This window comes from Trichosurus vulpecula, chromosome 2 (genome assembly GCF_011100635.1).
Source record: "Trichosurus vulpecula isolate mTriVul1 chromosome 2, mTriVul1.pri, whole genome shotgun sequence".
Taxonomy (NCBI): domain Eukaryota; kingdom Metazoa; phylum Chordata; class Mammalia; order Diprotodontia; family Phalangeridae; genus Trichosurus; species Trichosurus vulpecula.
Genome location: NC_050574.1, coordinates 1,375,243 through 1,388,642, shown reverse-complemented (window position 1 = coordinate 1,388,642; position 13,400 = coordinate 1,375,243). Strand labels below are relative to the sequence as shown.

At 53.3% G+C, this 13,400-nt stretch overlaps 1 pseudogene; it reads right to left on the bottom strand.

Moving 5' to 3' along the window:
* Window positions 1–13,400, bottom strand: part of LOC118835921 — an 82,769-nt pseudogene that overhangs the window by 37,320 nt on the left and 32,049 nt on the right.

The window sequence follows — 13,400 nt, the reverse complement described above, 5'->3', positions numbered from 1 at the left end:
GCCCTAAACCAGGGGGTGGGACCTGTGGTCTGGAGGCCACACGTGGCTGTCTAGGTCCTCGGGGGCGGCCTTTCGACTGAGCCCTACTTTTACAAACAGATGCTTTAACAGTGATTTGGGAAGTTTGGATTCAGTCTAAGGGATGCACTTGAGGGCCTAGAGGGCCCCAGGTGGCCTTCTAGGTCCTCGGGGGCGGCCTTTCGGCTGAGCCCTACTTTTACAAACAGATCCTTTAACAGGGATTTGGGAGGTTCGGCTTGGGTCCGGGCAGCACTTGAGGCCCCTGCAGCCCTCCCCAGCCTCCACCTTCCTGTCACTGCAGGGGGCGCCCCCAGGGCCCAGCCTCAGGCTCCTAGCCTCAAGAGTCAGACCTTCCGGGGCGGGGCCTCTCCAAGCACCTTCCTTCCAGCCCCGGATTCTCCACAATAAGCACCGCTGTAGGCTGTAGGTGTTGGGAGGGGGCCGGGTGTAAACACCTTCTGACTAGGGTCCCCCACCCCGTCTGTCAGCCAGCACTTAGTAGGCACCTGCTGTGTGCAGAAGGAGGGGTGGGCAAGTGCCTACAGTGCGCAGGCGCTGGAGGGGATCTCTAAGCACCTTTAGGCTCTGGCTTCTCCGCCCCCCACCCCCAGTTAATCAATCGACACTTAGTAGGCTCCGGCTGTGCGTAAGAACTACGGAGGTTTGGGGTAACAGACTCTCTAAGGAGCGTCCCCTTCCAGGCCCCGCCCACAGCAGGCGTTAGGGCCCCGCCCAACGGGTCATCGCCATGGAGACACAGAACCCTTTCCCACCTCCCGCGCAGGCCATAACCATGGGAGACCAGCAGCAATACCTCGGCCCCCCCCGTCGTTGCCATGGAGACCCGTGCCCCCCCGCCCCCCCTCCCCGCCCTCCGCCTCCCGCTCGGGGGCCAGACTCACCCGGCAGAGCGGGACAAGAGCGCTTGCGGCTAAGCCTCGCAATAGACTGCGCCTGCGCCTCGAGATGCCCAGGGCCCACCAGACTACAAATCCCAGAAACATTCGGGACTGGGTGTTTGTACTTCTGGGCCAAAGGTTCAAGGTCACCTCACGCTCTTCATGCTGTTCTTACGCACTCGGCGGTGTCTCCCTCTGCGGCAAGCGCGCCTGCGCAAGGTCAGACCTGTGGACTACTACTCCCACAATCCTCCTCGATTCAAAGGAGAACCAGGCCTCAGAATCCTTGAACCTGGGGCGATGCCCCGCGTAGGCTTGCCTTAGCGACGGGGCCCCGAGACGGGAGAGCGACACCCCGCGCCCGGGCCTCACGCTGTCGCTGTCTAAAGGCGGAAGCTTCGGGCCTGCCTTTCGTCCTCTCGCGGGGTTCTCTGGGAAATGAAGTCCACGAATGAAAATGCATTGAGGAAAACCTAGTCCTCCCAGGCGCGCGCTTCGCATTGCGCAGGCGCCCACCGCCTTCCCACCCCACCCCCCACCCCCCACCCCCGTCTCTTCCCACTGACCCCCTGTCCCCGACCCGGCCCAGGCTCCCAAGAGTCCGCTCTTCTGATGGATCTGGACCTAGGGTGCGGAGGGGTTTCCATGGTAACGTTTGGGGAACGGTGAGCCCTAGGTCCCCATGGTAACTGAGGAGCATCTGAAGGATCTGGCATCAGCCTGCTGGCGTCACACTGAGGTTCCATGACAACGGGGGAGGGGGGGAAGAGGAGGAGAGCTCAGGGGTGGTTTAGGGGTCCGAAATAGGAAGGTGCTTAAAGATCTTGAAGTGCTAAATCTCACCGAAGCCACCCTTCTTTGATGAAGCGCTTTTAAGGGCTGCCTTGCTGCACCTGTGAACTCCTGGGATGCCTCTAGACATACCTGGATGCCCATGGGCACCCCTGTAGCCACCTGTCCATGCCCCTGTCCACATGTGTTTTTCTCTGGACACAGCTGTGTGTCCTCTGCCAACACGTCTCTGTGCTCCTGTGTGCCCCATGCTTGGATGCTCAGGGCAGTGTTGTATTGGTAATTAAAGTGAGACTTTTTTACCGTTTTCTTTTTGGGAGCCCTTAGATAATTCAAGTGCCTTTGATGAGCCTGCTCTATGTTTTTTTTGATTAAATCAGGAGTCTTTGATGACCTGCTTATGTCAAAGGAAAGCCTAGTTCACTTAGGTTTTGGGTAGCATGGCTGTGATGCCCTTTGACCCTGAACAGGGTATATAAATTCAGAGGTTAGCGTTTTGTTTGGGGCTGTCATTCACTGGAAGAGTGTTGATGTGGAGAGTCTGGGTAGCCACTGGAGTCCCCCCGGCTTTGAAGAAATCCTGATGTTGGCGCTTCTCTTTTTGGTAACTATGTAAGTGATGTCTTGATCAGACAAAGCCTGTCTATTGAATTGTGTTATTTGCTCTGCTTACATTGTCTCTGTTTGTAATTTCTGTTTGTATTCGCTCTTAAGCTCAGGGGGCTAGCTTTTCCACCTGAACTAAGTGAATGATGTGTGTATGTTTGATTAAAGTGAGATTGTTAAGCCCATAAAGTTGCTTTCCTTAGAAAAGCAGACCAAAGAATCTGTGCTGGCAGCCTTCTATGAGCTGGTGGTGTTGGGCCTTACACCCTACAGCAGCTGCTATCCACACTGCTGTTACAAGTGTCCAGGCAGAACCACCCCTGAGCTGGGAAGGAAATGTCTTTAGTGACTCAAGGTCCCTTCTAGCTCTGGATCTAGGACATTATGACCAAAACAAACAGGTATGGGGGAGGAACCAGGTGCTGACCACTGGAGGCACCAGGGAAGGCCTCTTGGAGGAGGTGGTACTTGAGGTGGGCCTTGAGGGGTGCACATTCTGGGTTTGAGGACATACAGCATGATTAAAGGTACAGAGTCTGGCGATGCCACGGCAACCACAGAATAAGACAGGTTGCTTGCAACCCAAAGGTCAGTGTGTGTTCATATGAATTGGTTAGGAATGCTTGATTGCCTGAGAAAAGGGATGTGAAATCAGGTGGAAGCCTGTAAGTGCTAAACAGAGTTCACCTGCTGACTGACTCCTAGGGGTCCTGTGAAGTTTACTTGGGGATGGGGAGGTGAGCTGGTTTGGTCATTCACCCCACCCCCACCCTAACAGGACTTCATTTACATGGGTTCCTAGCTCAAATGCTCAATCTTCTGCCTTGGCAAGGTAAAAGGATGAATATTTCTCTCCATTTCAATTAGGTCTGAGCCCCCACCAGGAAAAGGTGCCTGGCTAAACACTACATACAGCATAAACCCTTCCCCCTTCTCCAAGGATGGCATTTGTTGTTGTGTGGTCGTTTTTCAGTCTTACAACTCTCTGTGACCCCATTTGGGGTTTTCTTGGTAAAGATAGTGGAGTGTTTGACATTTCCCTCTCCAGCTCATTTTCCAGGTGAGGAAATTGAGGCAAACAGGATAAAGTAGCTTGCCCAGAGTCACCCAGTTGGGAAGTGTCTGAGGCTGCATTTGAAATCGGGTCCTCCAGACTCCAGGCCCTGCCAGCTGGCTGCTCCAGGGATCTTCCCCCTCAATTGCCTCTACCCATGTGCATTCCCAGTAAAATGATCCAGACAAGCAGGTACCTGGCATTAAGGATGTCTATACGCACAAAATACATTTTCAAACAAAGATAAACAGTTTCCCCTTGTCCAGGAAAGTCTTCAAGCTTTCTAGAGTCCAAGGAGAGAATGAGAAAGGGAATTATGGCTTTGGTAACTGTCAAAGCCATGTCAGTAGCACAGCCCCCATCCTACTTACTAGCAAAGGCTATCACCGCCACAGTGCTGGCCTCACCTTTTTGGTGGACACCCTGCCTCTGCTTTGCTTTCCCATGCCCACATGGCTTCCAATCCTGGCTCAAGAGCAGGGACCCTTAGCCTACTGCTGATGAACACTTCCCCAGTCTGCACCCTCCAGAGTTCAGCTCGGGGCCCTGCCACTGACCACTCAAGAGGTGGGAGAGCAGAGTCCAACTATACCTTGGAGGATCTCAAGCAAAATGCCAGCAAGCTCTCCCTGTGTCTCCAGGATCCTGTGGAGCCCGTGTTTTTGGAGGTCTCTGTCCATAAAGGCTAGGCTCTATGAGGCCGTTGGCAGGTGCCAGGGAACAGACAGAATAAAGGGCCTCTAAACTCCTTAAAGTGGCTGCTGGATGCACATTTTAGAAGTAGTTGCTTTCTGCTGCTGTTCTAATAGCTGCTGAGTGGAAAAGGCAGGGTCATAGCCTCGATCCAGGGTTGTCCCCTAGGAGTTGATGTGAGATCATCCCTCTAACAAGCCAAGTAGGTCATGAGACTTGCATTGTGTAATGGAAATGGTAGACCCCAAATCACCTGCCTTACTGTGAGTGCCCTTCACAGACAGGCTGTGGAGCAGCCACAATGCTTGTTCCGTTCTGTTATCCAAAGGACCCTCACCCATGAGGACCTAGGAATGATGGCTTGGTCCCTGGTGGCTTTGCTCATTGTAAGAGATGTCCTCTCTGGACCTCAACAGCCACTAATCCAGTAAGGAGGGGTTGAGACTCCTCAAGGAATGACAGCAGGGCAAAGGCTTCCAGGCCTTTGAGCTGGGAGCTGCTCAACTGGCATGAGGAAGCTTGGAGAGAGGGGGAAGATATTTTTCTGCTGATTCCTGGGCAGAGACCATGAGTTTTGCTGAGTGGTCTTGGGGCCCAGAGTGAGAAATGATGAAAAAGCAAGGCTCTTTACTGTGGGTTCAGGACCAGAGGAGGCCATCTGCCACCACCAACCCCAAAGGAGCAGATTCAGGACTGCACAAGTGCCCCTTGCAGAAAAGCACCATGCCACCATTCTCAGCGTGTGTGAGAAAGGGCTGGGTTCCAGTCCTTCTGGCCCGGGGGGTTGGCTAAGCCCGTCTCTAGTGTTTCCCCCCAGGCCCCTTGTAGCTGGTCATGCACTCTCTATCTTTGATTTCAGCTTCACCAAGGCATGTGGGTGACATTGGCCTTATTATGCAAATAGTGATAAGAGCCTCTGGCTTTATTAGAACTGTGGGGGAGAGGGCATCACTGCATAGTCTAGAAGGCCTTTTTCTAGATGTCTCCCCCCTCCACTTCCTGCCCTAGCTGGCCTCTCCCACCAGGAGATGACCTGGCCTGAGGACTGTTTCTGTTGACTTTAGAAGGTCTCCACCTTCCTCATTTTCCCTTCTGTACCCTCTGTGGAAACCCTGGGTTTGGAGCCACTAAGTGCCAGGGACACTGTTCAGCTGTGTTCCTAAGTGACTGAAGGAGCTGCCCAGCTCTCACTTTCAGGGCTCTCTACAGGCCCACAGAACCCTAGATTTGGAGCTGGGAGACACCTTAGGGCCCAGCCCAGCAGCTCTGAGGTCCATCCAGCCTCAGTCTCCACCTCTTGAGAATGGGGGCAATGCTTCCTGCCACCTCACTCAAAAGGCTGATACCCAGAAGACCCCTCACTAAGATCATGAGCAGAGACTACAGAATTCCCTGGGGCTCAGAGGGTGGAAACAGGAGCTTAAGATGAAGCACATTTTGAAGCGATTTAATAACCCAGGTCCCCAACTCCCAATGCACTGCACTTCCTGCACTTCCACATTTTATTATCAAACCCTCCCCCCAATGGGGGAAATTGAGGCCCGGGGAGGTCGAGTTAAGGTCACAGACACTTCTGTTTTAGAGGTAACGGGGAGCTCCTTGAGCACAGAATAGCTGGGGGAGATCTTTGTCTGGGGAAAATTACTTTGGCAGTTGTAAGATTGTGAATGGGGTGGGGGTGGGGAACCATAGCAGAGAGATCAAGGAAAAGGCTAGTGCAGTAGCCTAAGGAACCTTTGAGACCTGGGGAGCCCACATCAATCTGAGGTGGGAAGCGGAAAGTTTCAAACTGGGCAGTGAGGGAGGGGTCCCAGTGGACCCAAGGTTTCAGACTTAGGACTGAAGCATGGCAGCGTCAAGACAGTCAGACTTTGAAATGGAGCAAGGGGTGGATGATGTCTGTGTTGGGCCCATCCTCCTGGGGTTCTGATGCAGGGGCAGTGGCACTTACCCAGCAGAAAGCCATCTTTTCATCTCTCCCATTGCTGCCCAAATGAAAATCCTGCCCCTGGTAGGGGCTCAACGACAGTGTCCTGTTGACTCTTGCAAGGTGGAAGAAGGGGCCAGGTTTCCCCAAATAATGGCAGGTGGTGGGCATCAGCTCAGAGGTGACCTAGTCCAAACCATGCCACTGACAGAGGGTCAGACAAGTAAACAGACATTGGTCCATGGGTCAAAGGACATAGCTAGCAAGGGGCTGAGCCAGGACGCCAACACAGGCAGCCTAACTCCAGAACTATCATATTCTCCCTTGGAATGCACTGGGAAGCTGGAGAGAGCCCTGCAGGGCCCCCAAATTCAAGGATAAGTAGTGTTTGCTTCTAGCAAAGTGGCAGCTAGGTGGCACAGCGGATAGAGTATGGGGCTTGGAAGCAGGAAGATTAGTGTTCATGAGTTCAAATGCAGTCTCAGACACCGTGACCCTGGACAAGTCACTTCACCATGTTTGCCTCAGTTTCCTCACCTGTCAAATAAGCTGGAGAAGGACATGGCAAACCACTCTAGTATCTCTGCCAAGAAAACCCCAAATGAGGCCACGAAGTAGCCATGACTGATCAAGGTTTTGCTTCTAGTTAGTGGAGTTGAGGACCTCTAAATCCTGGTTCTGCCCCACAGGCGTGACCTTGGGCAAGTGTCTTCCCTTCTCTGCTCCGCCTTCATTTCCTCCTCTTGGAAATGACAGGGCGAGAGTCTGTGATCTCTGAGGTCTCTTCTAGTTTGAAATCTGATTAAGAACAGGAAACCATGTTTGTGTTTGCTGTGAGGCAGGTGAATCATTTCACTGAGAGTCTGTTTTGTGATCCCAGTATGTTACAGGCTGAGAGGGTACTAGGGTGGGATGAACCCACTACCCCCACCCAGCTAAGGCCTGGACTGAAATCTGGTCTCATCTGAGGACTCCCCCTTCAGTCCCCAGGATTTTGGTAGCGCTCTGGGGTGAGAACACACGGTGGAGTATAGGGCTGGTGGTCAGGGAAAGGAGGCCTCTCTCTGGGATACATGAATCCAAAATTCACTGCCATCACCTGGTGGCAGCCTAGGGACCACAAAATGGCAGTAGGAATGCCATAGTAATGACAGTTATGTAAGATGAAGGGATGAGTATTTATTGACCATCCTTAATGCACACAGTAGCATGTGCATGAGGGGATACAGGAGGCAGGGGGCAGAGGCCCTCCCCCAGGATGCCCCTAGGAATGTGAGGTTGGGGAACAGGACAGAGAGGATTTTGACCCTCTGTCCAGGTGCAAGTCAGCCAACCAAAGTCTATACTTTCATTTCCCACCTCACCCCCCAACCAGTCTACGCACATGGGAGACAAACCCCAGAAAAGGCAGCCGAGAATTACTTCCCCATCACAGCAATGGCCTATGGATAACTTGTATTAGGAGAAAGCATCTCTCCTAAGGGCCCTGATCACTCTCTCTGACTTCCTGCTCCCCTCTCTCACCCACCCCCATGATATGAGGTTAGAGAAAAACGGAGGGAGAGTAAAGAGTGAGGTGAAGAGGAGAAAATGAAATGTATACAGGAGAGAAATGAAAATGCCGCTACCTGGGGACATTATCATCCCTGGATCTCCAGCAGCCAAGCCCACAAAGGCTGGGCGAAAGACCCCTGTGGCTACTTCACCTGCTTTTTCATGGAACAAGCCAGTAGTAATGCACATTCACTACTCCCATCTGGTCTAAAACTCTTCTCTGCTCTCCCACTAACTCTGGAGAAGAAATCTGGTATCAATACGGTCTAAGGAATTCTCTGGCTGGCCTGGGGGAATTAAGAGGTTCACTCTCAATGAACATGGAGTATGGCAGTATGACTCCCTAAAAGGGAATGCCAAGGGGAAAACCACACTTGTGGCCAACTAACACTTCCCCTCAAAGCGCCATGCCAACTGGACAGACTGAGGGACCTCTCTTTTCGTCAGCCCAAGGGCAAACTCAGTAGGCAACCACAGCAGGCTTCAAGTACCAGGGGACCTTCACAGATATGTGTTGGTTACAGGATCATAGAAAATCTCTCCAGTATGAATTCTCTGGTGTTGAATGAGGTGGGTACTCTGGTTGAAGGTTTTACCGCATTCACTGCATATGTAGGGTTTCTCTCCAGTGTGAATTCTTTGATGTCGAGTAAGGTTTGGGCTCTTGTTGAAGGCTTTTCCACACTGGCTACATTCATAGGGCTTCTCTCCAGTGTGAATCCTTTGGTGCTGAGTAAGTAGTTTACTACAGTTGAAGGCCTTCCCACATTCATTACATTCATAAGGCTTTTCTCCAGTGTGAATTCTCCGATGTTCAGTGAGGGATGAGCTCACTCGGAAGGCCTTCCCACATTCATCACATTCATAGGGTTTCTTTCCAGTGTGGATTCTCTGATGCTGAGTAAGGAGTGTGCTCCGGTTGAAGGCCTTCCCACATTCATTACATGCAAAGGGCTTCTCTCCAGTGTGAATCCTCTGGTGCTGTGTAAGGTGGGTACTCCGGTTAAAAGCTTTCCCACATTCATTGCACTGATAGGGTTTTTCTCCAGTGTGAGTCCTCCAATGCTCAGTAAGGGAGGAGCTCACCCTGAAGGCTTTCCCACATTCATTGCATTCAAAGGGTTTTTCTTCATTATGAATTCTCCGATGCTGTCTCAGGTGTGACGTCTGGTTGAAGGCTTTGCCACAATCACTGCATTCATAGGGCTTGTCTCCGGTGTGAACCCTCAGGTGTTTGGTAAGAAGTGCAGTTTGGCTGAAGGCTTTCCCACATTCTTTACACTTGTAGGGCTTCCCTCTGGGATGGCTTCTGGGAGGGGCCACCCCAGGTGAGCCACACAGAAGGTCTTCCCTACATTCATTGTACTTGTCAGCTCTCTTCTCTGCACAGATGATCTGATGTTCAAACAAGTGAGAAAGCTGCTTGAAGCTTTTCCCACTCCCATCGTGTTTATGGGCCCTCTCTCCAGCCAAGGAGAGATTCTGGTGGAGAATCAGCAGTGGTCTCAGACTGATGCTTTTCTCACATTCATCCCACTCAGAGCCTGTGTCCCCAGATTGGCTTTCCTTACTGGTGACACTCCTTTGCCTCCAATGTCTCTCCTGCTGCTCTTCTAACTGTCCATCACACGTCCAAGCTTTCCCCAAAGTGGGGTTCCAAGAGCCATCCTGGGCAAATCTTCCCATCATCATCCCAAGGGATATTCCTCCTTCAGGAACATCCCAACCTGGGGCTGACTCTTTGGTTTCAGGTATAGTCTTCCGATCTGAAATCAATTTAACACAAAACTAATATGCCCAGATCTGAGCATGTCACCCTCCTACCCACCAAGTGCCAGCACCAGGGTCAGATATAACCTCTCCTATTTAGCACGTAAGGTTCTCCTGACTTCTCCAGCCTCTGGCTGTATCTTGTTCCTTCCCAATCCACAGTCGGGCCATATCAGCCCACAGATCATCTTTTCTCTGCCTCTGCATTTTACTGAGGCCTCCAATGCTCTCCCTCCCCCCTCAGCATCTTAGAATCCCTGGCTTCATTCAGGACTGAGCCCAAGGGGCCCCTCCAGAGCCCACAAAGACTCTTGATCCTCTCCCTGCCAGCACCTTCCCACTCAGGGCTCTCACACCTCATATAGAAATGGAAACATCCCCATTCTTCTGATAGAATGTAAGAATGCTGAAAGCAGAATTGGATTCATTTTTGCTTTGGTATCACAAGTACCTAACACATATCAGGCCCTTAATAAAAACAAATGATTGCCAACTGGATGACTGACCCCATGGTCGGTAATTGCTGCAGTGAGGATCAGATACAAGCTGTTAGTAATATCTACAAGGAATGACTGTCTGTGTCCACATGTGATCACCTTAGTAGACCCCGGGACTTGTGTGGGTGAGGGCTGCTTGTCTGGGCCCAGAACACATTAATTGTTTAATCAATGCTGGCTGAATATGACTCTAAAAACTAGCCAGTAGGAACTTGGGAAGTATGAAACTGTGGAATACAAAAGGAGTGATCCATCTTTCCAGCCTCAGGCAGTGCGGACAAGTGAGGAAGGCTTGGGGTGGGGTGAAGGAGGCTAACACTGGAAGGAGCCTCTGAATCACCTTGGGTACAAGCCCCTCAGCTCACAGCTGACACAGTTAAGGCTCAGGTGGCACAAGAAGGAGAGAAGGGATTCAAACTTGGGAGGAGGAGGTGCCAAGTACAGACGGAGGAGAAGGGGATCCAGGAGACTGTTGTAGGGCCAGCATGCCCCCAACAGGTGCCTAACAAGGCACCCCCCACCCCCTGCAGGCTCTGTCCCCTTTCTGGGCTCTTTGGGTAAGAAATCCCATGCTGCATCTAAGCAATTCCGAGGTGACCCTCTGTCAGAGCAGAGCCCAGATTGGACTTAATGATCCCGCTACCTCATTGAGTGTGAAACCAGGACATGGGACCATGCCTGGGTGTCTCCAGCTTTGGCATTTTGGGAGAGTGTTACGGGGAAAGCGGGGGTGGGGGGGGGGAATGGCAGGAATCCCAAAGGAAAGTGACTAGAGGAAACCTGTGCATCACGTGACATGCCTTGGTGGATGTGCAGAGAATGAGGAAGTACAAGAAGACCCCACCCAGGATGCAAAGGCTACTGGCTGTCCAGGAAGGAGGACAAAGGGGAGCTGCCCTGGGGGGAGGGGGACAGCCCAAGGAGCTCCCTGAGTAGCTCAAACTGAAAAGGCCTCCAAGGATAGCTGGACAGGTACTAGCTCAGCAGCTGCAAGGAATCCCAGCATGAAGCCCCTCTGCCTGGGGGAAGAAGGTGAGACAACCAGGCCAGCACCAGAGCACTGAGCTCCTCCTCACGGCCCTGGCCCAGGCCTCTCATGCCTGTTCTGTGGGGATGAGCCTCATCTGGAAAGGGGAGGAAGGGGCAGGACATGGACGCTGATTTCTTCTGCTGAGAAAAAAGATGTCTCAGCTAAAAAATAAAGATGACCCATGGGGTGCTGATAACCAAGCAAAGGAGGAGCCTGACGCCAGCCCTGGGCGGGCCACAAGAAGCCAGAAAATGGGATCCACCTGGTCCAGGTTGCACAGGTTTGAAGGAAAGGCAAGGTCCCTGCAGAGAATGCTAGGCGCTCCAGGCCTGCCCTGGGTTGGGCCAATCCCCTTCCCCTCCCTGCCCCAGCCTCTCATCTGTACGATGAGAACTGCACGCCCCCACCCCCCCGGGAAAGGGGAGGCCTCTGAGGCCACAGTCCCATACTGAAGGGGTGATGGTTTTCAGAGGTCTGGTCTTGAACCTGGGCCTTCTCACCCTGGGGCAACCTAGGAGAAGTGGCTGGGCCAAGGGCCAGAGATCACCCACAACAGGGGCAGGATGCAGAAGAGTGAGCCAAAGGGGAGGGAGTGAGAGCCAGAGCCACCCTGAGACCCTTTCTCCCCACCTACGCACCTGGATGCGGGCCGCTCAGGACCTCTCCCTCCACCATCCATGGCTCTTCTTGCCCTAGGTGAGAGATGGCAGCCGGTTTGGGAATGGAAAGCCCTATTCACAGGGAGAAAGAGAAGCCATGATGTGTGCCGGAGTCAGGAGGAGCAGGCCCAGTGCCTCCATGGGACAGCCCCGGCGCGGGACAGCTGTGGGCTACTGACCCATCTTATAAGTCACGGGTTCTGAGCCTCACCCAAGCTCCCCACTCTACGGATGAAGAACCTAAGACCAAGGGAAGGGAATGAATCCAATGAAAGCTATCAGGAGCCCTGACCTCCCCTAGGACTTTGACCTTTCAGGCCCCAGAGACCCCAACACTGTCTCCTTCCTTCCTCCCTCCCCAGACAGATACTGGATTACGGGACTGTTGAGATGCAGGGAGAAGCCTCCTTACCCAGGGAGACCAGGTTCCGGTAGGTCTCCAGCATCACGTCCCGGTACAGCTGCCTCTGGGAGGGGCCCAGCCGCCCCCACTCCTCAGGGGTGAAGTCCACAGCCACGTCCTTAAAGGTCACGGGCTCCTGAAACACGGGGCACAAGCCTGCTGGCTGGGGGGCAGATGGACATAGACCTCCAGGGGCCCTGGACAGAGCCAGGCTGGGCTGGGGACCCAGGGCTTTTACCAAGGGTCTCCTGCGGAGGGGAGTGGGGTCCAAATGCAGGAGATACCATAGTCTCTGCCTCAAGGAGGTGATGGTCTTCTTGGGGAAGGGGAGACTCAGCTGTGGAAAAGACCAGACCAGGATGGATACACAGACCGGGGAGGCCACGCGGTGCCAGGGGCCAGGCACTGGACATTCAACCGCAAGATCCTGTTATTCACCTGGACTCTGCTAGCTACTATCTGTGTGACCTGGGGGCAATCCCTGGACCTGTTACCTCCAAGGCCCCTGTGATCCTGACCTCTGAATTGGGCTGGCAGGACCCAGGACGCTGCCCCTCCTGGCTGTGTCACCTGCCCTCACTTTGCTCCCTTCTCTGATCGAGAGCATTGGGGGATGAACCTGCCACCCTTCCCCCCCGCCCCCCCCCTTGAGGCACCTGGGTACTGGGAGCAGTGTGAGCAGTGATTTCAATGACCCAACTACAGAGAAGGAAGAAAAGGGAGAAGAGAAGGTGAAGGCACTGATTGTGGACAGCCTTTAGGGGGAGTTTAGCCACAAAGGGCAGAAGAGACATGGGAAGGGTCTCTTCTGGGGATGGGAGGGTTTTTACAGGATGGAAGAGATTAAAGATAACTGAGAGAGGGAGAGGACAGGTGGCCATCTGTGGGAGGAGATGGCATGGAAGGGGGTCACTTGGGCAGATGGAGGGGTCAGTCTTGGTCAGGGGTCAGCCCTGCCTCATCATGATGGGAGGGGAGGTAGAGAGGAGGAGAGGCAGCTCCCGGTGAATGGCCTCCATTTAGGAGGCAGGGTCTCATTTGAGAGTGGGGAGAGAAGAGGAAGCTGATGAAGGAGGTAGTGTGGGATTGCTTGGCAGCAGGGAGGGCCCATCGGGGGGTGTCAGAGCCCGGCTTTCTCCACCTTCATTCACCACCATGTGTGTATGTGTGAAGGAGGTGAATAGTGGAGTGAGCCAAGGCTGAGGCCTGGGAGGCTATGAGAGGTCAAGGGATTCACAAGAGGAGGACAGTGTAGTGCTGAGCTGGTTCCCCAAGGGGTCCAGATGGGGAGAAGAGGAGGCAGCAGCTGGTGCAGGGAAGGCTGAGGGGTCAGGGAGGGGAGGGGTATGTAAGGGGAGCCAGAGGGAGAGGGGAAAGCCAGTAGATCATGGTTGGATAAGGGGATTCCGGAATTCTAGACCATGGAGGTGAGTAGCCATGGAGGTCCTACATTTGTGGGTGATGCAAGATCCAGGATGTGGCCGAGGGGGTGGAG